General features: G+C 45.0%; 1 pseudogene; it reads left to right on the top strand.

The window, feature by feature from the left end:
- The first annotated feature begins 1,583 nt into the window (after positions 1 to 1,583).
- LOC102870554 lies at positions 1,584 to 27,242 on the top strand (annotated as a pseudogene).
- The last annotated feature ends 581 nt before the right edge of the window (positions 27,243 to 27,823 follow it).

Below are 27,823 nucleotides of genomic sequence, written 5' to 3'. Positions count from 1 at the left end.
TGGAAGCTAAGCCATCAGGGTTACCTGGGGCACGTGATATCAGATTAAATCGTTATCTGATGCAGCTCTGAAAGATTGGCCCCAGGGCCGAAATCCATTGCCGTCTAGTGACCCTCCACTGGGTTTCTGAGGATGTGAATCTTAATAGGAGGAGACTGCCCAGCTTCCTCCCAAGCAGAGGCTGGTGGATTTGAACCACTGACCTTGGTGGTAATGCATTATACCACCAGAGTTCCTTCCGGGGTTGGAAGTCACTCAAAATACACAGTGACCTTTTGTGACTGAGATATTTCACTCAGCATAATGTCCTCCAGGGTCATCCATTTTTCATAATATTTTATGAGTTCCTTGTTTTTCAATGCTGGATAGTATCCCATTGTGTGAGTATTGCATAGGACCGCTGTCTGGGACCTCTGTAGAGCGCTCAGGAACCAGGATGGCAGTGTAGAGACCACAGTCCCTGACCTCTGGTCATAGTCCTACCAAAGAGGAGCCATGAATAAGGAAGACCAGAGAATTGATGCCTTTGAGTTGTGGTGTTGGCGGAGTGCTGAACATCCTACGGATTGCCCAAAAGGACAAACAAGTGTCTCTTTGAAGAAGTGCAGTTGGGGCCCCCTTTGGAAGTCAGGTGATGAACGTATGCCTCACGTATTGTCAGGAGGCACCAGGTCTTGGAAAAGCCGGAGATCAGCAAGAGAGGAAGCCTCTTCCTGGGATGGATGGACACAGCGGTGGACTGGAGCATGCGGAGGTCACGAGGGTCACAGGACAGGGCCAGGTGGTTCTGTTGTTCATGGGTGTCAGCTTGGTGGCATCTAGCACTCTATCAGGGTAAGGATTCCGTGATTGTAACTCATGCTTGAGCTCAGCAAAGAGCGTGGGGACATCCAACTGTCTAGTAGGGAGGGCTAGTGGCTTTGTGGTAAGGGGAGCTGCACTGCCAATGTGAAGGCACATGGTTCGAATCCACCAGCTGCTTTGTGGAAGAAAGATGGGAAATCTCCTCCTGTGCAATTCACTGATTTTGAAAACCTGCTGGAGGGTCAGGTACAAGTAGGTTTGACCTTACGGTCTTAACAGCACAAGCACAAGGTGTTTGGCAGAAAAGAGAAGTGGGGTCCTTGTTGCACCGACGTGAAGACCACACCACCCGGGGGAGAGGCTGTTGGTAAGAGCACTTTCCCTGCCAACAGGAATGACAACTTGAGGGCAGAATTCCTGCAAATCATTTTACGTTCTTCTATTACACACTTGAAACTGTGACCTGCAAAATGCGCACCTGGTCCCCTGGCTGGCCAGTGCCGAGTAGCAGTCCTTAACCAGACTGTGAGCCACTCACCTGCTCTGTGGGCATCAGAACATGCTCCCCAGAAGACAGGCCATTTGGACCGGCAGTGTAAGAAGATGAAAACATGCAGAACGGGGGTCCTTTAGTCCGAGTCCCTGGACAGCGTGTCCACTTAGGTTGGGATCTGAGCGTAATGGGTCTGTGCATGTAGTATTCGAGGCTCTGTTTTGAGAAGCTTGACAAGGAAGCTAAGCTGCTGAGTGTTGATAAGGAGGCAGTACTGCTCAGACTTATGCATTTGTATATTTACATTTTCTCGGCCGTATTCGAAGAACCCGTTTATCTGTCTGTGCTCTTCAACCTGAATTTTGTGAGTCTTAGTTATCTTCATATGCAAGAACTTGGAGAAAATGTTTAAAAAAATAGATTATTTTCTAGAGCAATTTCTGGTTTACTGAACAATGTGTGGGTAATAGAGGGTGGGAGTTCTTTCACATCCTCTCTCTTCCCTGAACAGAATTTCTGTTGTTATTATTACTATCTTGCACTTCCGTCAGACATTTGTTTCCACTGGTGAATGAACATGATTATAACTAACTAACCAACCAACTAACTGTTATTAAGTCCATGGGTTTGAGTGCAGGAGAGACTGTGCTGGCCCCAGACTAAGCAGGGTTTGTCCTCTCGTTCATGGGGTCATTGTATTGTAACGAAATCTGTGGCACCTTACAACACCACAAGCAACGCCCGAGGTTTACAGGACGTTGTGCAGCTGGCAGGGGTCAGGGGTCACGAGTTTGGCTCCCGATCCTAGCAGCTCGATAAAGGGTTTGGTGTTTCAAATGGTAAATATTCAGGGTGTTCTGGCGGTTAGTTCACAGCATATCACACCAACAATCAAAAGATGCATGTTCACAGCAAAGGGAATTTTGACTTCAAAATATGTTTTTCACATTCTGCCATGTGTTTTTTGCATATTTTAAATTTTTTTTCTGCCATGTGCTTTTATGACTTGATAGACCTTTTCTAAGTTACTGACCCCAAACACTTTTATTTTATTGCATGTTATAAGATTGTCTGATTCTTAGTGAATATTTGGGACCTGTATTGGAAAGGGTCCTTGCAATATTGTATGCTCTTTATCTATTAACTGAAATGTTGGTGGTTTGAATCCACCAGCTGCTGCATGTTGTTGTTGTTATGTGCCGTCGAGTCGCTTGCGACTCATAGCGACCCTATGTTCAACAGCCCTAAGCTCTGCTCTGTCCTGTGCCAATCGCACTGTCTCTGACACTCCCATCCCAATTATCCCAGTCACTGAATCAATCCACCTCATAGAGTTCCTCTCTAGCACCGTCCCTCTACCCTCCCAAGCATGATGTCCCTCTCCAAGGACCGGTCTCTCCTCACAACATGTCCAAAGTATGTTAGACAGAGCCTCAGAATCCTTGCCTCCAAGGAGCCACCCGGTTTAACCCTTTCCAGGACAAATCTGTTTGTTTTCCTAGCAGTCCATGGTATTCTCAATACTCTTCTCCAGCACCACAGCTCAAAGGCATCAATTCTCCTTCTATCCTCCTTGGTCATTGTCCAACTCTCTGATGCATAACAAGTGATTGCGAAGACCATAGCCTGTATCAGACGCACCTTAGTCTCCAGAGAGACACCATTGCTCTTTAGTACTTTGGAGAGGTCCCTAACAGCAGACTTTCCCATGGCAATGCGCCTTTTAATTTCCTGGCTGCTGGTGCCAAGACTGTTGACTACAGAGCCAAGCAAACTAAAGCTGTGTATAATCTCAATCTCTTCACTATCCATTCTGATGCTGCCAATTGGTCCAGTGGTGAGAATCTTTGTCTTCTTGACATTGAGCCTCAATCCACATTGTAGGCTGCAGTCCTTGACCCTCTGCAGCAGGCGCTTCAGGTCCTCTTCAGTTTCAGCAAGCAGGGTTGTGTCATCCACATAACGCAGGTTGTTGATAAATCGTACACCAATCTTGACCCCACATTTCTCCTCATAGAGCCCAGCCTCCCAGTTAATCTGTTCTGCATATAGGTTGAAAAGGTATGGAGATAGGGTGCATAGGAGAAAAAAAATGAGACTGGCTTTCTGGAAAGGCCACTGGCAGGCAGTGGGAAGTGGCCATTGTCTGAACTGAAGGGACAGCAGGGCTTTGTTTTCAATTCTGGGCTAATGGTTGATTTCCAAAGAGTAGGAAAAGAGGTGTCATTCCAACAGTCTGGGACAATGTGTCGCTTATCTTGCACTACAGTGCCATTGGGGTTTCCTGGACTTTGGGACGTTTCTTCTCTTCTAGTGGGACACAGCGGCAGGCTCTGTGGGGTCATTTCTAAGCCCTGACACATGGTCCTGATTGCTTTTACGGTGTTCGCCTTGTGGGACAGGCAGCTGGACCCGAGCAGTCCTTCCTGTAGGGTCCGCCCACTGCAAGGGCAGGACTGGACTCCAGATGCAGGCTCAGCTGTGGACTTGAAGGCCCGGGGCTGCTCGAGGCCCTTCCGAAGGCACACTGAGAAGGACAGGTCCTAAAGTGGGGTAGAACATGCAGAGAAGGGGAGCATCAATGTCACAGCATGAAAAGGCTCCCATTAACTCTGCGTGAGTAACTGAATCCGATTAAGGCACACTTTTATCATGGAAGGTTTTTTTCTCCTTTCTCCCTAGAACTGTGTGGCACCGTGGAGTCGATCCCAGCCCCACACGCACTGTGCTGGGGACTAGGACTGTCCCTCAGGGCTCTCTCTCTCTGGAGTGAAGCCCTCTCTCCTCTGACGCCCTGGGCATGTCCTAATCACCACGTGTATGGTAACCAGTCTAGGGAAAACCGTTTGTGCTACTCAGAGCCCCGACTAGAATGGGAATGCCCAAATCCTGCAAAAACCTACTTACAGAATAAACACAAGCCGAGATCCTAAAAATCTGCGAGCTTGAATCTCCCAGGAGCCCAGAGTCTGGGACTCTTAATCAAGTATTGACTCTAGAATTGGTACCAGCCGTCTTCACGAATCGTCCTTACTGTTTGTGGGTCCGCAGTGGGGCTGGGGGAGATGAGGACGGAGTGGGGGTTGGTACGGTCATTGATTCTCCCAGCGCTGGTTTCTAGACGATGATCCAGTGACCCGGCTTGCCACTCCTTTTACAGATAAGGGACCTGCACACTCTGTTCTGAGGAAGCACGGGATCCCTGGCCCCAGGCTTCTGCCTTCAGTGGGAACTCTCTTCGCCTACAGAGTCATGAGTGTCTGTGCTCTCTGTGTTTCTTATGGTTGTACACACTCAGTTCTGTCAGTCCGAATGCCACTCCTCAGCAGGAGGTTTCTAGAATATTCTAGAAGCTGAGACTCCTCTTGCTAGCACTGTGGGCTGGATTTCCCACACGGCTCTTGCTAACTGCTGAAGTGCTGACCTCGGCCTGGCAGCCCACTTCACTGGGAGATTTGGCACAAGACCTGATGTTCCCACCTGAGGAGATCTTCCTGCCAAGTGCTTCCTTTTAAGAAGGCCTAACAGTCCTGGTCATTTTGAGGGCCTGGAACCATGCACTGCTTATTTTGTGCTGCATGACAGTTGGGGTTCCCAGGACTTTGGGATATCCCTTCTCTTCTAGTGGGACACAGTGACGGGCTCCGTGGAGTCATTTCTACTCCCAGACACTTGGCCCTGATTGCTTTTATGGGGCTCACCTTGTGGGACAAGCAGCTGGACCCCCGAGCGGTCGGTCCTTCCTGCAGGGGTCTGCCCACTGCAGGGGCAGGATACACAAGCAGCCACTGGGTAGTGGCTCATTTAGTTGTTCATGTTAGATTACAACTCTCCTGAGTCTAGCATGGATACCGGGCAGACTTTTTGTCGTCACTCCTGGAGAGATTGCTTTCTAGAATTCATAGCAGAGTGAATCATTGCCTGAGCGTGCATTATCTCGATGACCTTTGAACTCACTGTTGAGCCATTATTTCCACACAAGTTTATAGACATAGGTCTCAAATGTTAGGAATTCATCACATCCTTTTGGGGAGGCCATTCGAGCCTTAGTGAATGTAAGCTTTATCACCTCTGATTCAAATCTATTTTTAGGAGAATATGGGGACAGGAGAAATTGGGTTGAGTATATTTAAATAAATAACCTAATTTTACTTTCTTTCTCCTTGCCAGGTATATGGGATTTTGATAGACACTGCTATAAGAAATATGGGAAACTCTGGGGGTGAGTACTGTGGAAACTTTGAGTGGATAGACTTCTGTGATAAAGCATGCAGCTGCGTGGAGGTCAAGGGCAGCCCAGAGCCTCACAGGATAAACCATCTCTTGTGAAAGTCTTAGAGACTTTCGATCATCCTAACTATAATCCAGGTTACAAAACATCGAGAGTGAAGCCTAGAGTTCCAGCTAGTCGCTTCCTCCGCAGATGGACGGGCAGGCGTCTTAGCATTGCTACCAGCACATTGCTTTCTTATTTAGGTCTTCTTTTAATTGCATGGAAACGCATCACTTCAAATCCACTGAAGTGTGTGTAGGTAAATGCTGATTCCTACTGATCTCATGTGATGAATAACAGTTTCATCGTGTTTTCTAGAATGTCATCTTTACAAGAGTGAAGGTTCTCCCACAAAGAAGCAGGGTGTGTTCACACAGGCAATCTCAGGCTAGTTTAACCACTGCCGTCCAGTCAATTCTGACTCACAACAAACTTCTATCAACTTGGTGAGGATGTAAATACTTCGAGGAGGAGACCATCCATCTACCTTCTACAAAGCAACTGGTGGATTTGAACCACTGACCCTTCAGCTCGACATACAGTTCATAATACCATCAGAGCTCCTTTCAACCCTTATGTTGCTATATGCTGTCGAGTTGGCACCAACTGCTGGCTGACCATCCAGCCCGTTTTCAGAGGCAGTAAACTGCACAGGAGGAGATTGTCCCTCCTTCTCCCACAGAGCAGCTGGTGGATTCGAACCATGTGTTTTGCCAATTGCAATGAAGCTTTTAACCACTGCACCAGCTGTTCCTTAGGAGAAGGAGGGACAATGTCCACGCAAGTTCCAGCCCCTGACGACCTGCTGGAGGGTCAGCTATGGGTCGAGTCTGACGCCTTAGCAATGAGTTCTAATAGGTTTCACCCGACTAACTTCTATCAGAGGGTCCGCACTACAAATAGCTGATACTTAGCCCTCCTGAGCTTAACAGCATTGTTGGAGATGGACAGCATGAGGAGCAGTGGACTCACCTAGGCTTAGACGTGGTTGCAGGATCATCGGGGTCTATGTATTGAGAGATTAGGCGACTCTGAGAGCATCTTCCATGTCTTACCCCAGCAAACAGATACGACTGGTAATGGAAAAGAAAATGCCAGGGCAGTGGAACCAAACTTACACTGCATCTCATGCCCTTGGCTCGTTCCTAAAGATGAAAATGCTAATGGCAAGAACATCAAGAAAACAAAGATTCTCACCACTGGGCCGATGGGCAGCGTCATGATCGATGGTGAAGAGACTGAGATTGTTGACAGCTTCCGTTTGCTTGGCTTCACAATCAACACTCTTGGTACCAGCAGGCAGGAAATCAAGAGATGAATTGCATTGGGAAATTTTGCTGTCAGAGACCTCTCCAGAGTACTAAAGAGCAACAACATCAGGCCAGAGACTAAGGTGCGCCTGATCCAGGCCGTGGTCTTTTAATTATATGCTCTGCATCAGAGAGCTGGACAATGAATGACTAGGGATGAAAGAAGGGGAATTGATGCCTTTGAGCTGTGGTGCTGGAAAAGAGAATTGAATAAACCAAGGACTGCTAGGAGAACAAAAAGGTTCATTCTAGAGAGGGTGAAGCCAGGCTGCTCCTTGGAGGCAAGGACTCTGAAGCTTTGTCTGATATACTTTGGACATGTTGCAAGGAAAGACCAGTCCTTGGAGAGGGACGACATGCTTGAGAGGGTAGAGCGCAAGAGAGGAAGACCCTCGATGAGATGGATTGATTCAGTGACTGGGACAATGGGTGTAAGTGTGTCAGAGACAATGAGATTGGCATGAATGAGGACAGAGCAGGGTTTAGGGCTATTGTACACAAGGTCACTATGCGTTGCAGGCGACTTGATGGCACACAACAACAACAATGGTAAGAAAGCTGAGACTAATTTGGGCATCTCACCAGGAAGATTCAGTTCTGCGTGCCATGTGTGGTATCGTGTGGACTCAGTGATGTCATCGACCGGGAGCTGAGCTTCACATATAAGGGTCAATAGTAGTAAAAAGAAAATGAGTTAAAAATAACTTATACACTCCTCACTATATTCCTTTATAACCTTTTACTTTTCTTTTTCTTTTTTCCTATCCCTAATGGTACCAAAGCGCTCTCTGTATCAGCTAATATAATATTCATTCACATACTTTGGGCATGTTACCAGAAAGCACCTGTTCTCGGAAGAAGACTTTACACTTGGAGAAGGAGATAGTGAATGAGAGGCTGACCGTCACTGAGATGGGCTGTCCCAGTGCCTGAGGAAGAGCGTGGTGGGCATGGGGAGGACGGCTCCCGATGGGCAAGCTTCCGATCTTTGTTCATAGGGTCACTCTGAGTCGCCGTCTGCTCAACGGCCCATAACAGCAACGACAGGAGTAGCTGCTGCTGTAGGACTGGGCTTGTTACGATAAATCTGTCTGCTTCCTGATGCAGGTTTTACGATGGTTGGCAGCCCGTGGTAGCCGTCACCGATCCGAGCATGATCAAGACGGTGATGGTGAAAGAATGCTATTCCACCTTCACAAACCGGAGGTGGGTGTACCTTGTTACCCTGACATTTTTATTTGCTGTTTACTTTCTGAATTTGAAGGAATTATGAGTTTACAGAAAACTTAGGAAAACAACAACATGAGAATGAAACGTGCTTCTCACTGCTTCCCTCAGTGTTAGCATCGTATGTACCCACAGCACGGTAACAAGTCAGTGCATTGATTTTGTTCAACTCACAGGTGCATTTGGGTTTTCTCAGCCATGCACACTCACATGTATATTTGTGTGCGCACATCTGTACTCAGTTTTGTCTCTTGTAGATCTGTGTAACCACCAACACTGTCAAGAGACAGGACTGCTCCCACACCAGGAGGCTTCCTGTTGCTATTCTAAATAGACACAGTCTGTTGTTTTTCTTTTCATCTTAACACAGTTTCTAGCAAAGTGAACTTCCGGATATCGTTTTATGAGCCCTGTTATCACTTTTTTCTTTTGTGGATTATGCTTTTGATGTCAAGTTGGAAAACTCTTCACTTACCTCAAGGTCCTAAAGAGTCTTCTCATCTTCCTCTCCTCTTCCTCTTCTTCACTTCTCCTCTTCCTCCTCCCTCCTTCCCCTCCTCTCTCTCCTCCCCCTCCTCTTCCTCCTTCTCTGTCCCTTGTTCTCCTCTTTTACCTCCACGGTCTTCTCCTACCTTTTAAAAGATAGCGTATTGTTTTGCACTTATATTTAAAAGTGACTTACTGTGATTTACTTCAAGTTAATATTTTTGTAAGGTGTGACCTTTAGGTTGAGGTTTGTGATTTTGCTTCCGGGTGTTGAGCTGCTTCCATTCCACTTGCTGGAAGGGCTTCTTTTCTCCCTGGAATCGCTTTCACCATAGAAAAAAATTCAGCTGGAGGCATCAGTGTGGATCTGCTTCTCATTGTCTTTCTTTGCCACTGCTCTGTGCATCCAGTCCTCCAGTAACACTACTCATTACTGTAGCTATCTCGCAAATCTTAATATCTTGCAGAGCTATTCTTCCAACTTCTAAACCCTACTTCATATTATTTTCGATAGTCTAGGTTCTTCGCTTTCCATGTTAAACATAATAAACTGCCTGTGTCTGAAAAACCTTTGTGAAATTTTGATAAGAACTAATTAAAGCTAGGCATCGATTTGGAAAAAAGTAAATCATCTTTACTATGTTGATTTTTTGAATTAATGGATACAGTATATAGCTCTATTAATTTAAGTTTTCTCTAATCTCTTTCACCAGTATTTTTGTCATTTTCACTACATATGTCTTGTCGGATTTCTGTCTAATGGGCTGTCATCAAGCAGACTGTCTGATACCGGGAAATTCACATATGCTGCCCTAGAACGAGGTACCATCAGATTTCCCAGGAACAGCTTTTCAGGTTCAGATTACGGGGCCATTCTTCCAAGCACTTCTGGGAACGTTCATACCTCCTACAGTTTGATTTGCAACCAAGCATTTCATGTTTCTAGATTTTTTATTTATAACTGAATGATTACTAATGATATTTTTCTAAATGTCAATTTCCATAAGTTCATTGTTAGTATATAAAATGCGATAGGTTGATCTTCTATCCTGAAGTCTTAACACACACACTCATTAATTTTGAGAGTTACTTTTACTAATTTTGGTTTTTTGTGTATTCTTGAGATTATGTCAGTCATAACGTTATCTGGGAACAGAAACCATTCCATTTCTCTCTTTCCAGTCTTTTGTTTCTTTTTCCTGTCTAATTGGTGTGACTCTAAGTAAGAATGATAAGAATAGGCATAGACATTATTTATTAATTGACGATATTTTTCAAAAAAGCTTTCAGCCTTTCCTATAAGATTGATGTTGATTGTAGTTTTTTTTGGCTATTGTATGGTTCTTTTTTTGCAATGCTCTTTATAAAGTTGAGGAAGTTTAATTTTTTTTAATCTAATAGTTGCTAGAAGGTTTTTAAAAGATTATGAGTATTATAGCTATGCATATAAGAAAATATTGCAGAGAGTTTTAAAATAGGTTTTTATTAATATAGCAGCCCAAAGCAGCGAAGGAGAACTATGTCCTTTCTTTTCCTTTTATGTATAGGGAGCACGTAATGAGTGATTTTTTTTTCTCCCCAGAAAACACATAGATTCCTGGTTTTTTAAGCATTAAGGTATTTATTTATTTTGTAAAAAAAAAGACCATTAACAAGGCATTTGTTTTTCAACTTGCTTGTGCTATTAAAAAGAAAAAATATGTTAAAATACAAAAAGGAAGAAACTACTAACAACTGCCATCAAGTTAGAATCCACTTACAACAGCCCCTTCTGTTGGGTGTCTGAGGCTGTAAATCTAGGTCTCTGGTGGCTTTGAACTGGCGGAGGCTCGGCTGCAGGGTAGCAGCACAGTTCCCACCACCCAGCCACAAGTGCTCCCTAAGCACAGTTGTGCTTCCTGAGAACCACCAGCAGGCCCCTTCCTGCTCAGGCTGTTCCCATTGCAGCTCATAGCTGACTCTCCCCTGGTTGTTCAGAGGCTGTAAATACAACAGGAGGAGATTGCCCATCTTTCCAGAGGCGCAGATGGTGCTTTCGAACCTTCAGAGAAGAACCATCTTTGAGTTGGTAACATCACTCCCTACTGACTAGCCCCTGTTGTTGTTATGTGCCATTGAGTCGCCTGTGACTCATAGCAACAACAGTCCTAAACCCTGCTCTATCCTGTGCCAATCTTATTGTCTCTGACACTCCTACCTCCACTACGCCAGTTACATTATCAATCCATCTCATCGAGGGCCTTCCTCTCCTGTGCTGTCCCTCCACCCTCCCAAGCACGCCATCCCTCTCCAAGGACTGGTCTCTCCTTGCAACATGTCCAAAGTATGTCAGATGGAGCTTCAGAATCCTTGCCTCCAAGGAGCAGCCCAGTTTAACCCTCTCTGGGTGGAACCTGTTTGTTCTCTTAGCAATCCATGGTCTATTCAATACTCTTCTCCAGCACTACAGCTCAACGGCATCACTTCTTCTACCATCACTAGTCATTGTCTAGTTCTCTGGTGGCCCTGTAGCTCCTTGATTCAGGCATCTGTAAAGACAGAACTGGAATGAGCCAAGGTCACCAAGTAGACTAGCAATCCTTCCACAGGCTTAAGAAGGTACTACTGAGTCTTTTTCTTTCTGTTCCATGGAAGATAAATTTGTTGACAAATTACACAACGTAGCTGGGTTTCCATCATTGTAGGGAGTATTTGGGATAAATATTGATTGAACATCTAATTTAGGTCCTGCTCCCTAGGGAGCTCTGGTGGCTTAATAGCAAGAAACTATGCTGAACTCCTGAAGGCATGCGGTTCGAGGCCACCAGCTGCTCCACGGGAGAAGGATGGGCAGTCTCCTCCTGTGTGATTAACTGCCTCTGAAAACCTGCTGGAGGGTCAGCTATGGGTCGGTCTCGACTCTTTGGCACACAACAACCACCTGGTAGACAGTTCTCAAGGAAAGGATGCGAGTTCAACAAATTATCCACAGCTATGGAGAGATCTTTTTTCAACACATCTCTTTTGCTTTGAATTCCAGGTTTTTGGTCCGCTGGGATTTATGAAATCAGCAATTTCTGCAGCTAAGGATGAAGAGTGGAAGAGAATAAGAATGCTGCTGTCTCCATCCTTCACCAGTGGAAAACTCAAGGAGGTCAGAAAAGGAAAGACGTCTGTCTACTCAAGGCTCAGGGAATTACTCTGGGGCTGCAGAAAGTCCAGTCCCTTTACGGGGACAGACGGCACAGCTGGCCTTTTCTATAACTGCCTTTTGTCTTTATGCCCTAGAAGAGACATGATAAGCTATCCCTCCCTGCTCCCCTCTTTGGAAAGTCAGTTCTTTGTGCTTTCTTTCTTTCTTTTTTTTTAAAAGGAAACATGAGAATCAAATCCCATGGATTTTATTTATGACTATCTGATAAAAATGAGACCTGTTTTTGTTTTTACATTCTGTACCCGTTTATAGAAGAAAGAACTATAATAGGTTCCAAAAAATATTTTAAGCCGCTGCCCCACCTCCCACCCCATTATGGTATTTATTACAGAATGTCAAAGGCTATATATTTCAGGTTGACAGCAGAATACAATAGCTCATTCAGGACAGCTTCTGGAATGTACCTGCAACACTTCAGCCTTTGGCCCTATGCCTTCAGGCCAGTGTTATGAAGCTCTTAGTCCTGCCAATTATGGTGTCTGCCCTGAATCTGCAAACACACTTGAATAAAGGCTCCAGCTCTGCTTCTGTGGGGCAGCAGTCCCAAAGTCAGCTGTGTCTCATGTCCGGTCTCTGGTTCTCTGCCGGAGCTGCGTGCTGCTCCTATAAGCCCAAGCTGAGTGGTGCAGGATGGGGATACTGTGGCATGGGATATGAAGTGGCTGACTTACACACCTCCGAGAATGTAGTTGTTAGTGAGATTATGTTAGTAAGGGGTGTGTTGGTCTATTCACAAGGGCTAGTCTTGCCATTAAATTGAGTGGGTTCAGCAACAGAAATTGAGAATCTTACCATCAGCAAAGAAGCAATAGAAATGCAGAATGCAAGTCTTTCAGCCCAAAGATTCTTTCTGGTTCTCAAGTCTCCACGTTTATAATGGGTGATGGTGCATTTTGTGTTCAGATGTTCCCCATCGTCAACCAGCATGGAGACGTGATGGTGAAGCATTTGAGAGAGAAAGCAAAGACAGATGAACTGGTCACATTGAAAGAGTAAGTAGCAGAGTGGTAGCTGGGACTCTGAGCTGTGTCCAAAGGCCCTCTGGCTGTCTTAGATGAAATTCCCAAACTAGAGTTATCTAGCGACCAAGCAGACAAAACTATGTGGTGGCTACTCAAGAAAGGTGGCTCACACCGAGTGGGAGGGCAGCAGGGGAACATGATCTTAAGCACCATGGACACAAGCCTGGATTAATGTGCCTGCTTAATTGTTAACTTGGAATTTGAGAAAGCATGACTTCTTTCAAAGAAGAAGCATGATTGATATTAATGATATGTTGAGTGCAGAGATGTAAACTATTCAGTAGAAGTGGAAAGGTATTTGATTTTATTTCTTGGCATTGACAAAAGCAAGCAAGTTCAAATGCAAAACTTAAAATCACATAAAAATGTTCATGGTTTCCCTGAGAACATCAGCAAGTCTGTTACATATGGAGATTATGGGGAACAGAGACTTGATGTACAACTTGTCTGTTGGTTTGCTGTACTGTGGTAGCTTACATGTTGCTGGAAGTTGTGTCACCCAGAGTATGTATGGTTCAGTGGCACTTCCAGACTAAGACATGCAAAGACACAGGCTGTTCACTTATGAAGTAATGTCATCGATGGAGTGTAGCTTCCACCCGTGGAAGGTCTCTCACCTGCAGGTCTCACCTGTCTCTCACATGGCAGGACTCAACATGAGGAGAAATAGCAGCAAGCTTCCTTTGATAACTGAAACACAGAGTTATGGTATTTGAAATATGAATCTGGGAAAACACAAATCAAATCAAATAGAACACACTAAAACTGATATCCTAGGCACTAGTCAGCTGAGATGGATTGACATTGGCCATTTGAATTGAATGATCATGTTATCTAATATACTGGGTGGGGCAAATTGAAGAGGAATAGTGTCATATTAAGTGTCAAAAAGAACATTTCAAGATTTATCCTGCAGTATAATGCTGATAATATCCTTGTGCACACCAGGGAGACCTGTTGATATGACTGGTACTGAAATTTATTCACCCATCGCTAAAGAAATTAAGGGTTTCCATGCAAATCCACCTGCTCCTCCACAGAAGGATGGACATTCCCCTCCTGTTCTGACTCTATGGTACACAACAACACAACAACAAACAATTTATGGAGGAGTCTGAAATTGACTGAACATGCAATTAGGATGTGTTAATAACTGGTGATTGGAATAAAAAGGCTGAAAAGAAAGAATAGGGATTGGTATTGGAAAATATGGCCTTGGCAATGGAAACAAGGCAGAAGATCGCCCAGCGGATGTTTTGTACAGTCAATGATGTATCCATTGCAAATACATTAAAAAATGCAGAAATGACAACTACACACGTAGACCTATACAGATAGGTAGAATATAGAGACTGATTCTGTTACAGCTGTGGAAAGAGATGGTGGAAACGTTAAAGATAATAAATCAGAACAATGACCAATCTGAAGCTGACGGAGTACTGAACATTCATTGCTCAAATGGAAGTTCAAAAGGAAACTGAAGAGAGTAAAAAAGTCCACAGGAGCCAAACTATGATCTTAAGTATATCCCATCTGAATTGAAAAACCATCTCAGGACAGATTTGATGCATTAGACACTAACGACTGAAGCTCAGACGAGTTGTGCGATGCTGTCAAAGATAGCACACACACACAAAGCAAAATACTGTTCAAGTCAGGAAAAAAAGTGAAAATTTCAAAATAGGTGTGAAAAGACACTCTGAAACTTGTCCAATGTAGAGAAGCTAAAGCAAAAGAACCAATGAGGAAATAAGAGAGCGGACAGAATGTGTAAAAGGGCAGTTCAAGAAGACGAAGCAAAGCTCAGAAGAGGGGATGTCATGACGTCATCATGTTGAAGAGAGCACTCGGAGCCCACGATCTGTCAAAAGAAGACAAACCTCGCTCCAAGAAGTGTGGTCATGCCGGACCTTTGAAGCAAGGCTGCTGACTGTCTCACACGCCTTGCCCGTGTTAGCAGGAGGGGCGAGTTCCTGGATGGGAGAGGTGTCGAGCGAGCGAGAGGACAGGAAGGCCTTTGTGACATGCACTGACACCTCAGCAGTGGGCGTGAGCACAGTGGGGGTGCTGAGGGTGCTGGAGGACTGGACAAGGTCCGGATCTGCTGTGTCGAGGGCCACCCTGAGGTGGAGTTGACATGATGGTGCCCACTACCACCACCACCACTACCACCACCACTCAGATCCCCCTCATCGGCCTTGCTCGGAAGAATTCATTGTTGGGTCCTCTGTACTTTCCCAGCTCTGTTCTGTGCTGTCTTTCACACCCAGCACTCCTGCTGGAGTTTCTCTCATCTTCGGTCTGAATCCCTCTCTGACTGGCATCCTGGAGCTCAGAAATGCATCAAACACGTCGTCACGTCCCTACCACCCTGAGTTCATTGATAACTGTGTTACTGTCACCTGTTAAATGACTCACGCATGGCTGAGATGCAGACAGACCTTCTGCTGGTTCAGCAGGTGATGCGTGTGTCTCCCCCGGGACACATGAGTCCACGTGGTGGTCTGATGAACGTGCGGCAGAGCGTGGGGAAGGACTCCCACTCTGAGTGTGTTTTTTCTTCTCTCTTTAGCCTCTTTGGGGCCTACAGCATGGATGTGATCACCAACACGGCCGTTGGCGTCAATGTGGATTCCCTCAACAACCCAGAAGAACCCTTTGGAAAAAAGTCAGGAAGCTCATAAGATTGAAATTCATGGACCCATTGATTTTTTCAGTAGGTATGTGGAACACAGCTGTTTTCTTTTTATAAAGCAGTTTAGTTCAGATACAATTCACATTTCATATAGTGAACATAAAAAAGGGAACACACAGTGAACATAAAAAGTGTTCAATTCAGTAGGTTTTAATATTTTAAAATACTTGCAACAACCACCACTGTCATGTTTAGAATCTTTTCAACAACTCAAGAAGAAATCTATTATTTCAGTCACCCTCCTATTTCCCAGTCCCTCCCATCCTGCACTCACTCATCTAATGCCTGCCTCTGCCGATTCTAGTCATGTGGTAAGGCGCTGTGTTGTCAACCCAGAGGCAAGCAGTTCAAATCCAGCAGCTGCTCTGCGGGAGAAAGCCGGGCAGTCATCTCCCAGGTGATTGGCTGTCTCTGAAAATCCTTGGGAGGGTGAGCTCTGAGTCGGATCTGACTCGACGGCATTCAGCAACAACCACATGTATATCTTGAGCTGGAGGATATCTCCGCTGGCTCAGCGGTAAGGAGCTACACTGCCAACTCAGAACCACGTGGTTCTAATCCATCACCTCTGCCAGAGAAAGAGAGGCAGTCCCCTCCCGTGTGAGTTACAGCCTCTGAATCCCACTGGAGGGTCAGCTGGGAGTGCGCGCAGACTTGACCATACTTAATGACACCAGCATGTCTGTCTACGTATCTGTCTCCCATAGATTTGATTCTTAAAACGCGCTCTGGTTGTGTCAGTGCTGACTCATGGTTTGCATTGGGTTTCGAGCCTGTATCAGCAGAAGACTCTTCATCTTTCCTCCTGTGGAATTACTGGATTCAGAGCGATGAGAAAAGGATGGATCCTGTCTAGGTGAGCAGTCCAACAGCCTGCGTGTTACCCACTAGAGTTTCTATATTAGTGGGAAAACCCTCACATTCATTGCTGTTGCGTTGGAACCAACTCAGAGCTGACTCTCAGTGGGTTTCAAGAGCCTGTGAATTGTACACGAAGCGATTGCCCATCTTTTCCTTGTGGAGGGGCTGGTGGAATCGAACCACGTGCCTTTCGGTTGGCAGCACAACTGCCTGATTCCCTCTGCTGACGACCCTACAGGGATCCCAGCAGATAATACACTTGACAATGTTGATTGATCTTGGATCTTTCAAAGTGGCTGAAATTATTTACTTGTTCTATTCATGTTTTTAAGGAAATTCTTTGGACTTTTGTATATACAAGATCATGTCAGCTAAGAATAGAGACTTTTCCCCCTTTCTTTCCAGTACGTCTGTGATTCCCCCAAGCCCCCGCACTACCTGTCTGTCCTAATTGTTCTGACAAGAAACTAACGTATAACTTGGCTCACAATGGTGGAATTCTGTAGTTTTCTTATGTTGTCATGTGTTTTTCTGGTATTGATACAAGGATAATTCTGGTTTCATGCTTCATAGAATGAGGTAGGATGTCCCCTCTTACATTTTGGAAGTTTATGTAAATAATTGGCATTGCAACTTCTTTAAAAAAATTGGTAGACTTCATTATAGAACTTCTGTAGCCCCAAACTTTTCTTGAGCAATTTTTAAACTCATAAAACTATTCAGATTATATATTCATTATTTTGTTTGGTTTATGCCATTCTGTCAAATTGTTCATTTTGCCTATATTATATAAATTACTGGTCTGCAAACAGTTCCCACAAACACAACCTCTTAACATGCCTTTTAATTTCTTGTTGGTAGAAATCACTTATACTTTATGCATGTACTTAAATTCTTCTCTCTTTTTATACAGTTTTGCCAATTTGAATAGTTTTGCCAATCGCTGAAAAGGCAACTTTTTTGTTTTCATTTATTTTTCTATTATTTTCTCTAATTCATTATTCCCCCTCCAATACTTATTATAGCCTTGCTTCTACTTTTTAAGGAGGATTTGTTTCTTCTTCTAGTATTTTATTGTAGAAGATTAGGTTGTGCACTTGAAATCTTTATTTTTAAAACAGATCCTAGAGAGCTCTGGTGGCCTAGTGGCAAGAAGCTGCACTGCAATCCCAGAGGTATGCAGTTCAAATCCACCAGATTCTCTGCTGGAGAAGGAGGGACAACCTGCTCCTGTACAGTCAGATCTGATTTGATGGTACACACAAAATAATAAAATAAAACAGACCCTTAACGCTGTCATTTTCTAGCTAATCCTCGTGCTAGCAACATCTCAATAATTTTGGTCTGTTGTGTTTTAAGCTTCAATTTATTTCACAGTAAATTCTGATTTGTTCCATGATGGTAGCTTAGGAGATGGTTGCTTAATTACCATACATTTGTGGGATTTCTCTTTGCTGATCATAGTTTGTATTATTTTTAAATTCTTATTCCTACAAAGCATGATTGATTACAGATGTAGACTATGGTCCAGTTTACCCAGTGGGACTCTAGTCCAATTTATAAAAGACAAAAGGCCAGGGTAGTTAATGACGTGCCTTTGGTCAACGCAGTGACCATGGGACGAAGATGGTACCACCGTTCTCAGTCTCAGTCCTGGAAGACCACATAGGAGTCATGGAGGGGAGGGTACCTCGCTGAAAACCCTGGTTTCCTTTCTTCCGATTGGTAGAGCAAGTTGTGACTGTCACAGAAAAAGGTGCATTGTTACCATGGTCTCTTCTTTGCTCTACAGTTCTCTTTCCATTCCTTATTCTTCTTTTTGAAGCATTAAATATCACCATTTTTCCAAGTGATGCTGCAATTTTTTTCATAACATCTATAAAAAGAATGAAAGAACGGTGTCTTAAAGATAACCAACAGGTAAGATGTGGCGGTGGCGATGTGAACATGTTTGTGTCCACTTTTGCTGATATCTTTAACTGTGTGTGTATGACTTGCATACTTCCTGGGATTTTACAGAAAAGTCAGTAGAGGTCTGTAGAGGATTGAAGATCTTAGAGCAAAAGGGTTTTCACATTTTATGGAGAAGGGGGAATATGGAGACTTGAGGGGAAAAAAGAATGGGCCACCGATTCAGCTTAAAATGTAATAAAAGGTGTGATAATTAACAGTGTACGACATAAATAATGCTGAGGTGAAAAGGAGGCCGTTACCCTTTGATTGTTGAATTGACTAGTATAGTTAAGGGAACACTGATGACCTAGTCGGTATGGAGCTGTGTGGCTCACCCCAAGGTGGCGACTGTTGGGTGGTTCAAAGCTCCCGTCAGCTCTAGGACAGAAAGAGGGACATTTTCCTCCCATGTGACTGCCAGTCTTCAGCGATCTGCTGGAGGGCCAGCTACGCTAGATTCCAACTTAGCAGCAGGGAGTGAGGGACTGAGTAGTATAATTGTACCACACGCTGACTGGGAACTAACCCTTTAAATTCTGGACCCCGCGTTTTACCTAGTCTTCAATGGAGGCCCTTCAGGGGACCTGTAGGAGGACCACTCATGTCAAATTGTAATGCTCTCCCAGTTGGAATAAATGCAGGGCTTTCTCTGGGTGAAATGCCCTTGACGCGCTTCACTGTGGATGCTCTCACTTTGCCTGTATGAGACTCGTAGACCAGGACAAGGAGACAGGCAGGTGAATGAGGCAGGTCTGCGCAAACGGAGTGCGGCCGAGGGTTGTGGGTGCCTGTCAGGAGAGACGCTCATACAAAGCAACTGCTGGATTCTGGAAAGGCCAAGATTGAATCTGTGTGGCCTTTGTTTAAGGGAAGACGATTGAGCTCAGGGGTTTAATCTTGAGGAAGAAGTTAGAGTGTTAAAAGCCAAGGAAGCCACGACCAGCGGGAAGACAAACTTCCCAAATGAGAGACACGCAGGGGCTGAATTTCTCCCGTGGGGGACATCGTGTCCTTCCAGACATGCGTTTGACTGCCTCTCTGCACTGGTCACTCGGGCAACAGCGGTCTAAATTCTCTGGAGAGAGGTCAAGCACTGCATTTACGGCATTGAAATTTCTCTTTCTGCTTTTAGCATAGAGTGGACTTTCTTCAGTTGATGATCGACTCCGAGAATTCCAAAGAAATGACCTCGCATAAAGGTAACTGAGCGAGCCACTCCAGGGCTAATGATGGGCGGATAGGACGGGGTGGGGGGCATCCTGCAAGGGAGACAAGGAGCCCTGCTGGGCTAGGAGCTAAGGAACTGTGCTGCCAACCTAAAGGCAGGCACTTCTAATCCCCCAGCTGCTCCATGAGAGAAGGATGGGCAGTCTCCTCCAGTGGACATACAGCCGGAAAGCCTGCTGCAGAGTCGGCTATGAGTGGACTCCAACTCAACGGCATGTAGCAACAGCAGCAACAACAACAACAACAACACATGGAGAGATGCATCCAGAAATTCCAAGTGACAGCCAAGAGTGAGCCGGAGGCAGGCAGGCGTAACCATTGAAAGATTGGATGGCAACCGTATACAAACTATTCTGTTCGCAGAAGTCAGTCAGTGTTACCTGTGGATCCCCACATTCTAACTCCCAGGAGCTTGTTTCTCGAGCAGATTTTCAGGCTGCTCCCAGCACGCCTGGGTCAGAATCTTTCTTTACATCAAGTTCTCACATCAGGAACCTGTAGTGTCCCAGTTTTGGTGACGCCAAGTAGAAATTCTTGGTTAAGGTGAAGTTTACTGGCTTAATCTACTGTGAAGTTTGTCATCAATAAGTACTTTGAAGAATCTTTGAAACTGTGTGGTGATCTGGTCTGTCTTCACACTTTGGCTTCCTAGTTGCTCCATCCACCGATTATTGAGTGCAGCAATTATTCATATGTTGTTTACAGAATAGTGGCTTTCTATGCCCACTCTTCCTCCTACATTCATGAGTTGGCATTTCACTTCAGAGAACTTCTTTCTCTTTTATTTGCTTACATTTATATGAACTCATGAAGTATTAATTTGTTTTTCTTTGTCTATAGTTACCAGAATTAGATAAGTGTTTACGCAGGAGAAAGACATTTTCTTTCAGACCAGCTTCCTGTGCAGGACTTCTCTGACTCCAGTCACTTAGAGTGGGATCAAAACTCACACGTTCTTGGGACACGTCAGCCCGTGTTCCCTCTCACTGTCTTTGCACACTCAGTAGACCGAGGGGACTTTATTACAGCTGCGAGCTCTGGTGGTGGAGTCTGTAGGGAGCTGCACTGCCTGATGCGAAGACGGTGGCTCTTTGGTGGTTCGAATCCACCAGTGGTTCCTTCGGAGGATGATGGGCAATCTTCCCTTGTATGGTGTCTAGCCTCTAAAATCTCCGGGGAGGGTCAGCCATGAATTGACTTCAACTTGATGGCAGTAAGTTTGAGGTTGGATTGTGTTTTTTTTAAATTTTATTTTAATATTACAACCATAAATAAAGAAATGCGTAGGGTACAGTCTGTGAGGGTCCCATGTTCATGGTAACGTCATTTGAACCTTCTGGTGCAGGTTCTTATTCTCCTTGGCGTATGGCATCATGCTTTCAGGAGCTCCTACAAGAACCCTGTTTGTTCATTTGCAATTCATTAACCTCATATTGATTGGTTCAGCTGTTAAGATCCAAGACCAAAGTCAAGTTGACTTTCAGCAGCTGACACAGCACCTCACAGGGTCGACCCACTCTCCGGCTTTCTCCTCTCCGTAGTTCTCATGTCCTGTGAGCATCCTTTCTGACGACTTGTACCTCCAATTTTCTATTCTTAATACCTCTGAACGGCGTCATCCACGTCTGTTTGTCGAGCTAGATGATGTTCACAGAGTCTGTGCAGATTATGTGAAAAAACGGATCTGGATTCAGGAGTTTTCCAGTGCAATGTGAGGCTCTGCTTTTCTGAAAATCTCCCATAGTTGCGGTGCTGCTGGTCTGAGGACTGTGCTTTGAATAACAAGAGATTATCTGTAGCTCAATGCTTTCTGTTTAGATTCCCTTAGTGTGTTTAGGTGAAAAGTCTTCCTCTCAGGTCAGAGCTGACCCTCTGCTGGGTTTTCTGTGTGTAAGTCACATGGGTCATTTCTCTCCCTTTGTGCGGGCAGCACAACTCCCTACTATTTTGAACCCACTGGAAATTTTGTGCTATATTTTAGCTAGAATAAGTTAATTTTTTCTTGGAGGAACAGCTTGGCAGTATTTATTGTGCTAAAGCGCTAACGACCGAGGATATCAGTTTAAAGATTAAGGCACACCTTTAAAGATTAAGGCACACCTGCTTCCAGCCATAGTATTTTCAATTGCTTTCTACGCATCTGAAAGTTGGGCAATAAATATGACAGAAGAAAAATAGAGGCTATTGAATTATGGTGTTTGCAAAGGATATTGAATATCACGTGGACTGCCAAAAGAGTAAGCCTGTCCTGGAGGAAGTAGCCACATTCCAACCTTCGAGGCAGGAATGGTGACACTTGGTCTCTTACAATTTGGGTATGCTATCAGGAGGGACAGGGCCTTGGGAAAGGACACTATTTTCTTGTAACTGAGAGGTTCCTCAAGGATTATGCCAATAACTCTTTGCACATTAAATGGAAGTGTTGTCTTCTGAAATTCCTGAGCTGCGTTGATGGAGAGGTGGTGTGATGAAGGCAGGATGTTGTTGTTGTTGTTGCCTTTGAGATGAGCATGGCTCATAGCGACCCGTGAACACAGGGCCTGAAGCCTTTCTATAGCTCTCAACATTTATCAAAGTTCATGGAGTTCGACCCTGGGAAAAGGGACTACAGCACGGCTTTGGGGGTTTCTTTTTTCTAGTTCCATGAGATGGATATAAAAGTGCAGACTGCCCTAATGTGATTCTGAATTACTTCGTTTTCCCCTCTGGGCACTAACAGGGAATGTCGTTTGGACTTCTCTTCATCTGGACCGTGTTGTCTTTGACATTGGCCAGCGTGACTTACAATGTCTAGTGTGACTTCCGTCGTCTTTCCTCCCTTTCAGCATTGACTGACACAGAGCTCGTGGCACAATCATCTTCATCTTTGCTGGCTACGAGACCACCAGCACCACCCTCTGCTTCCTCATGCATTTATTGCCCCACCCCCACCCCCGACGCTCAGCAGAACCTGCACAAGGAGATTGATGCAACTTTGCCCAGTAAGGTGAGTGGGTGGAACATGATGTGAGAGGGCGAAGGTGGAGTCTTAGGGAGAATACTCCCCATCACTCTTTAGGAAGGATTTAGCAGGATGTGTACACTTTGGTCCTTTCACTGGCCTCTTGCAGCTGCACTATCTAAAACACGAAGACATCATGGTCACCCAGGCTAGGAGAGCCAGAACGTCACATGCTAGCTCTCAAGAGTGGTTTGCTCCAAAGCGGATGTACTTTCCTTCAACTCCTAACAACACTCCTTCCACACTTCAGCCCGTTGCTGCAATCACTGGGCCAATCCACCCAGTTGAGGGGCTTTCTTTCTCTCGCTGTCCCCCCATCTTCCCAAGCATGAGTTGAATGTCAGCGTTTGGAACTGTTTCTGTCTTTTCAGGCCCCTCCCACATATGATGCTGTGTTCCGGATGGAGAATCTTGACACGGTGGTGAACAAGACACTCCGACTGTATCCAGTCGCTGGCAGAATTGAGAGGGTCTGTAAGAAAGATGTTGAGATCAATGGAGCGGTCATTCCCGAAGGGAGCATGGTCATGGTACCAATCTTTCTTCTTCACTGAGACCCGGAGCACTGGCCAGAGGCTGAGAGGTTTCTCCCGGAAAGGTACAGGAGCCTGGGAAAGGAAACACCCTCTGATTTTGACTGTTTCAAGCATGTTTTGATGTGTCTTTGTGGAGATGACAAACCTGTGAATCAATGGTAATTTGCTTATAAATGTTTTTATTTTTAGGACTATTTTTAATGAAAATTTTATAAATTGTACACTGGAAAAGAGGTCCACATCCAAGTCCCAGCACTTTATGTTAACACATGTTAAGGTGGCTTGTGAGCTCTCTCGGCTTAGCCACATCTATCTATGTTAGAACTCGTTTTTAAATTATGCTTCGTTCATGTACATTTTTCTCCATTCCCCCACACACACCTCCCAAACCCTAGGACCCGTCATCTGCGCCTGCCGCACTCTCAGCCCCGGCACCCCTGCCCTCTGGTTAGGGTACACAGACCTCACTGGCTGTCCTTCTGAGGGTCCAGACATGCTCCCGCACAGCATTCCTGTGTCTGCGCCAAAGCCTCGTTGTTGTTCCGCTAGAATGGGTCCGTACCAGATCCTCCACTGGGTTTCCAAAGAGAATTCTGTGGGAGGGGATGTCCCATCTCTGTCCCATGCAGGGACATGGATTTGAATTGTCAGAAAGGCAGGGCCTTTGAGCAAGCAGGGCCACTCCTGGACTCGCCACCAAAGCGGTCTTTTAAGTAGTAAATAGAATAGAATTCTATTGATGGGCTTTGCTCGTTTGCTTCCTCCTGTGAAGGATCTTCTTAAAGTGCTTAACAGCACGGATGATAGTTTAAAGTCTGAAGCACGCCTGACCCAAGCCATGACATTTCCAATTGTTCCATATGCTCGCGAAGGCTGGACAATGAATAAGGAAGACCAAGGAGAATTGATGCCTTTGAATTATTATATTGCCAAATCTTAGACCAAGAGCAGCCAGAACGCTCCTTCAAGGCAAAAATGGCAAGACATTGTCTCATGTGTTTTGGTCATGTTGTCAGGAGGGGCTGTTCCCTGGAAAAGGACATCATGTTTGGGAAGGTGGAGAGGATCAGAGAAAGAGAAGAATAGCAAATGCACAGTGGTTCAAACACAGCACAGGCTGTGAGGCTGGCTCAGCTTCTGCTGTCCTCAGAGGTGCCTTGAGTCCGAACTGACCCCTAACAACACCCACCACCACCACCGCATGCTGTGTTCCCATTGTGGAAAGGGCATCATAAAGTTAGATGTTGTAATGTGCTGTTCAGGGTTGTGGAAACCTTGACCCCTGCACGTCATTCTCAGGCTACGATGGTCTTCATGCTGGAGACCATTGTTACAGTCACTGCGTCTTGTTGAGGGTCTTTCTCTAATTTCTGATATATAGTTGCATATATATAGACACACCCCATAATTTATTGAACGACCTTCTTATATTATCTCTATAGTCTTCTATCTTTCTTTCTGGTTTTTCTGTGCTGTTCTCTTTAGCTCTCTGAGTTTACTGTCAAGTTGAGAAGGTGTTGAATTGTTAAGGAAGTGTGATGCCCTCATCTCTGATAGTACTTTAGAAAGAATAACACCAAGGTGACTAAGTCTTCTGTTTCTTGGGCAATAGAACTTCTGTAATTTGCCCAAGATCTTTACTTCCAGAGTTAGGACCTTACACCAGAGAACTCACTGAACTTCTCTCCATTCCTTCAATCACCAAACAGATGTTAAGAGCTCAATATGTATTGAAGACTGGATGAGATGAACAAACCAAAAAACCAAACCCAGCCTGCCTGCTGTGAAGACTCGGCCACATGTGGCCAGGTAGGGAAGTACTGTGAACACATCTCCTTGTGCCCATCAACAGCCTCCAAAGCCATAAGGACTGTCTGCTGTCCAACCCTACAGAGCTCCAGTGATCTAGTGGGTGAGGAGTTGCGTAGGCATCTCAGAGGCAAGTGGTTCAAATCCACCAGCTACTACTCCCAAGAGAAAGATGAGCAGTCTCCCCCTTGCAATTTACAGCCTCTGGAAACACACTGGGGTGGGGGGGGGAGGTCAGCTCCAGTTGATTCCTGTTCAACCACCTTGAGTGAGTTGAGTCGCTGCCTGACCCACCTTGACAACACCACTCGTCCTATCCCCATATTTTGAAGTTCGTCTCACTGGTTAACCTGTAACTAGCGCAGCATGTTCTCTGAGAGATAAAGATCTAGAAAACATTCACAACCGTATCAATGATCTTACTTAATATAAAAATGTTGTTGTTGTTGTTGATTGCCTTCGAGATGAGTATGACTCATAGCGACCCTCTGAACAAAAGGCCTGAAGCCCCTCGACAACCATCAACATTTATCAAAGTTCACAGAGTTTCCAGAGGCGTGTGGTTTAGGAAGTGGATGCCACTAAGAATAAAATTTTAATAGAGTCTAACTTCAGATTTTATCACCTAGTCAAGCAGGTAGAGAAGGAAACCAGTAATTACACTCCAGTGACAGTGACATGGGAATTTACGCATTCCTGTGTAAACTGTGACTTTGTACTCTGTGTTGTGAGAGACAGCTGGAGGAGAAGGAGGAAGAGGAGCAGTGGAGAGAAGAAAAAGAAGGGAGTGAGGAGGAGGGCAGAGGGGGAGAGGGAAGGAACATGCACGGATGAGGAAGAGGCGGAGAAGAGCAAAAGGAAGAGAAGAGAAAGCAGAAAACGAGAGGCGGGAAAGGCAGGAACGGGCAGCAGCATGTGTGCGAGCCCTTTTCTCCTGCTTCCTCTCTGAGACCAGGAACAGTGTAAGTAAAGAACTGTCCTTTGACGAGTCCTATTTCCCAAGTAACTTTCCCAGGGTTGAAATTTCATCACCTAGACTGTAACTGCAGTGCTTAAGGATATATTTTCACCTAAAGAGCATTCCTCTCACCATCTGAAAGCTCTTGAAGGTACGAGGAGTGGGCAGAATGTGTAACTGGTTGTGGTCGTAGGGAGCGGAGTCGGAACACTGAGAGCTGGATTGCAGTGACTGTAATTACTGGTGTTCACAGAGTTCTCAGGAAGGAGCTGCAAATGCCGGGCGTTCGGGGCGGGTTGCTTCATTAACTTTTCATCTGTTGAGGACCCAGGTTCAGTAAGGAAAACAAGGACAGCATTGACCCTTACTTATACCTGCCCTTCGGAACTGGACCCTGAAACTGCATTGGCATGAGGTTTGCTCTCATGAACGTGAAACTTGCCATCGTCAGAATTCTGCAGGAGTTCTCCGTTTGACCGTGTAAAGAAACCCAGGTCAGAGAGTCAATCCTATGCATAAGGAGTACTTTATTAGGAGTGTTTTAAAATGGGGGATCTATTAAAAAAAGTCGTGTTTTAATAAGTTCACAGACTCTATTTGAGGTCACCTATGAACTTCGACGGCCTGTAAGTTTTGGCATCCTAAGTGTGTGATTATGTAAAGGACAGTCCGTACAGATCGTTTCGACACACGTGGAGAGTGTCGGATAGGAGTCAGGCCAGAATTTTAGGTTTTTTGTGTGTCAGCACTGTGTGAGGGTGAGGGTGAGCTAAGGAAGTTCTTCTGAAGAGGCTGTACATTAGCAGTTTATCTTTTAACTGTCACTTAGGAGGGATGAGAAGATATTAGAAAACAAAGTCATAATGTTTTTGAAGCCCCCTTTTCATCATGAAATGAAATTCAGTGAAGAGGTGTGACTAAAGTGTTTCAAAGTCAAGGATGATACACAAGGTTCAAGTGTGTAATATGTGCTAAGGATTACTGTGGAAGGGTCAGCACACAAATTAGCTGTCTATGCCTTTACGATGTAGTAACAATTTGGTATGAGCTCTAAAAGCTTAGTTTTACTTGGCTTTTTAATAAAATAGAGCACAAGCTACCGTGGTGATCTATGTCAATAGTTTGTTGGCTGATGGACAGATAGACCCTTGCCCTGCCTGGAGGAGCAGAGTTTATAGAGTAAGTGTAAAGAAAAGATTTAGGGTGGGATTTGTGCTTATGCACTTGGAGATATTTTCTTCTTCATTTTTGTTGCTTGGATCCTTCATTTATTGCTTCTTAATGTGTGTATTTTGCAGATTCCCTTAAAAATAGGCAAGGACCCACTCATTGCACCAGAAGTACCTGTTGTTGTAAAGTTTGAGTCAAGAAATGGAACTGTCCGTGGAGCCTGACTTCCCCTAAGGACTTCAGCTTTGTTCTTCAAGGAAGTCCTTTTCCAGAGAACAGGACCCTCCCTGAAATGAAGATGACACAACACTACTTGTACTTGATGAATGATTAGAGTCTGTGGCTTTATTCAGCTTTCTTAATCTCCTTAAAGAGAAGTATGTGATTTTAAGACAGTGGTTAAATAAAGACAGATGTGCAAATGTGTGCATTCACCTTACCTGGTTGCTTGACTTTCCTATGTGGTTTCTACCTCCCTACACGTCTTTGTTTGCGTGCCTACCTCTTTACCTACGCACACACACACATACTTCTCTTCATAGTCCCCACTTACCTGAGAGACAGATATGCTTGAGGAGACCCAATGGCCCAGCCCCCTGATATTTGAATTTGTCCAGCCTAGGTACAGACATGTACCAGCTTTCAGGTGTCCCCAGGATCAACATTCACTGAGCCATTCACTGTCAAGTCAGAATCGACTCACAGCTGACTCTGCAGTCAGTTTTCAGGAGGCTGAAAACTGCACGTGAGGAAATCTGCCATCCTTCTCCGTGGATCTCCATCACCGCAGAGATGCCACTTCTGC

This window comes from Elephantulus edwardii, unplaced genomic scaffold (assembly GCF_000299155.1).
Source record: "Elephantulus edwardii isolate Elephantulus edwardi_28Jun2011 unplaced genomic scaffold, EleEdw1.0 scaffold00080, whole genome shotgun sequence".
Lineage (NCBI taxonomy): Eukaryota > Metazoa > Chordata > Mammalia > Macroscelidea > Macroscelididae > Elephantulus > Elephantulus edwardii.
The sequence above is the reverse complement of the archived record's forward strand: the minus strand, read 5'-3'. Positions and strand labels throughout refer to the sequence as shown.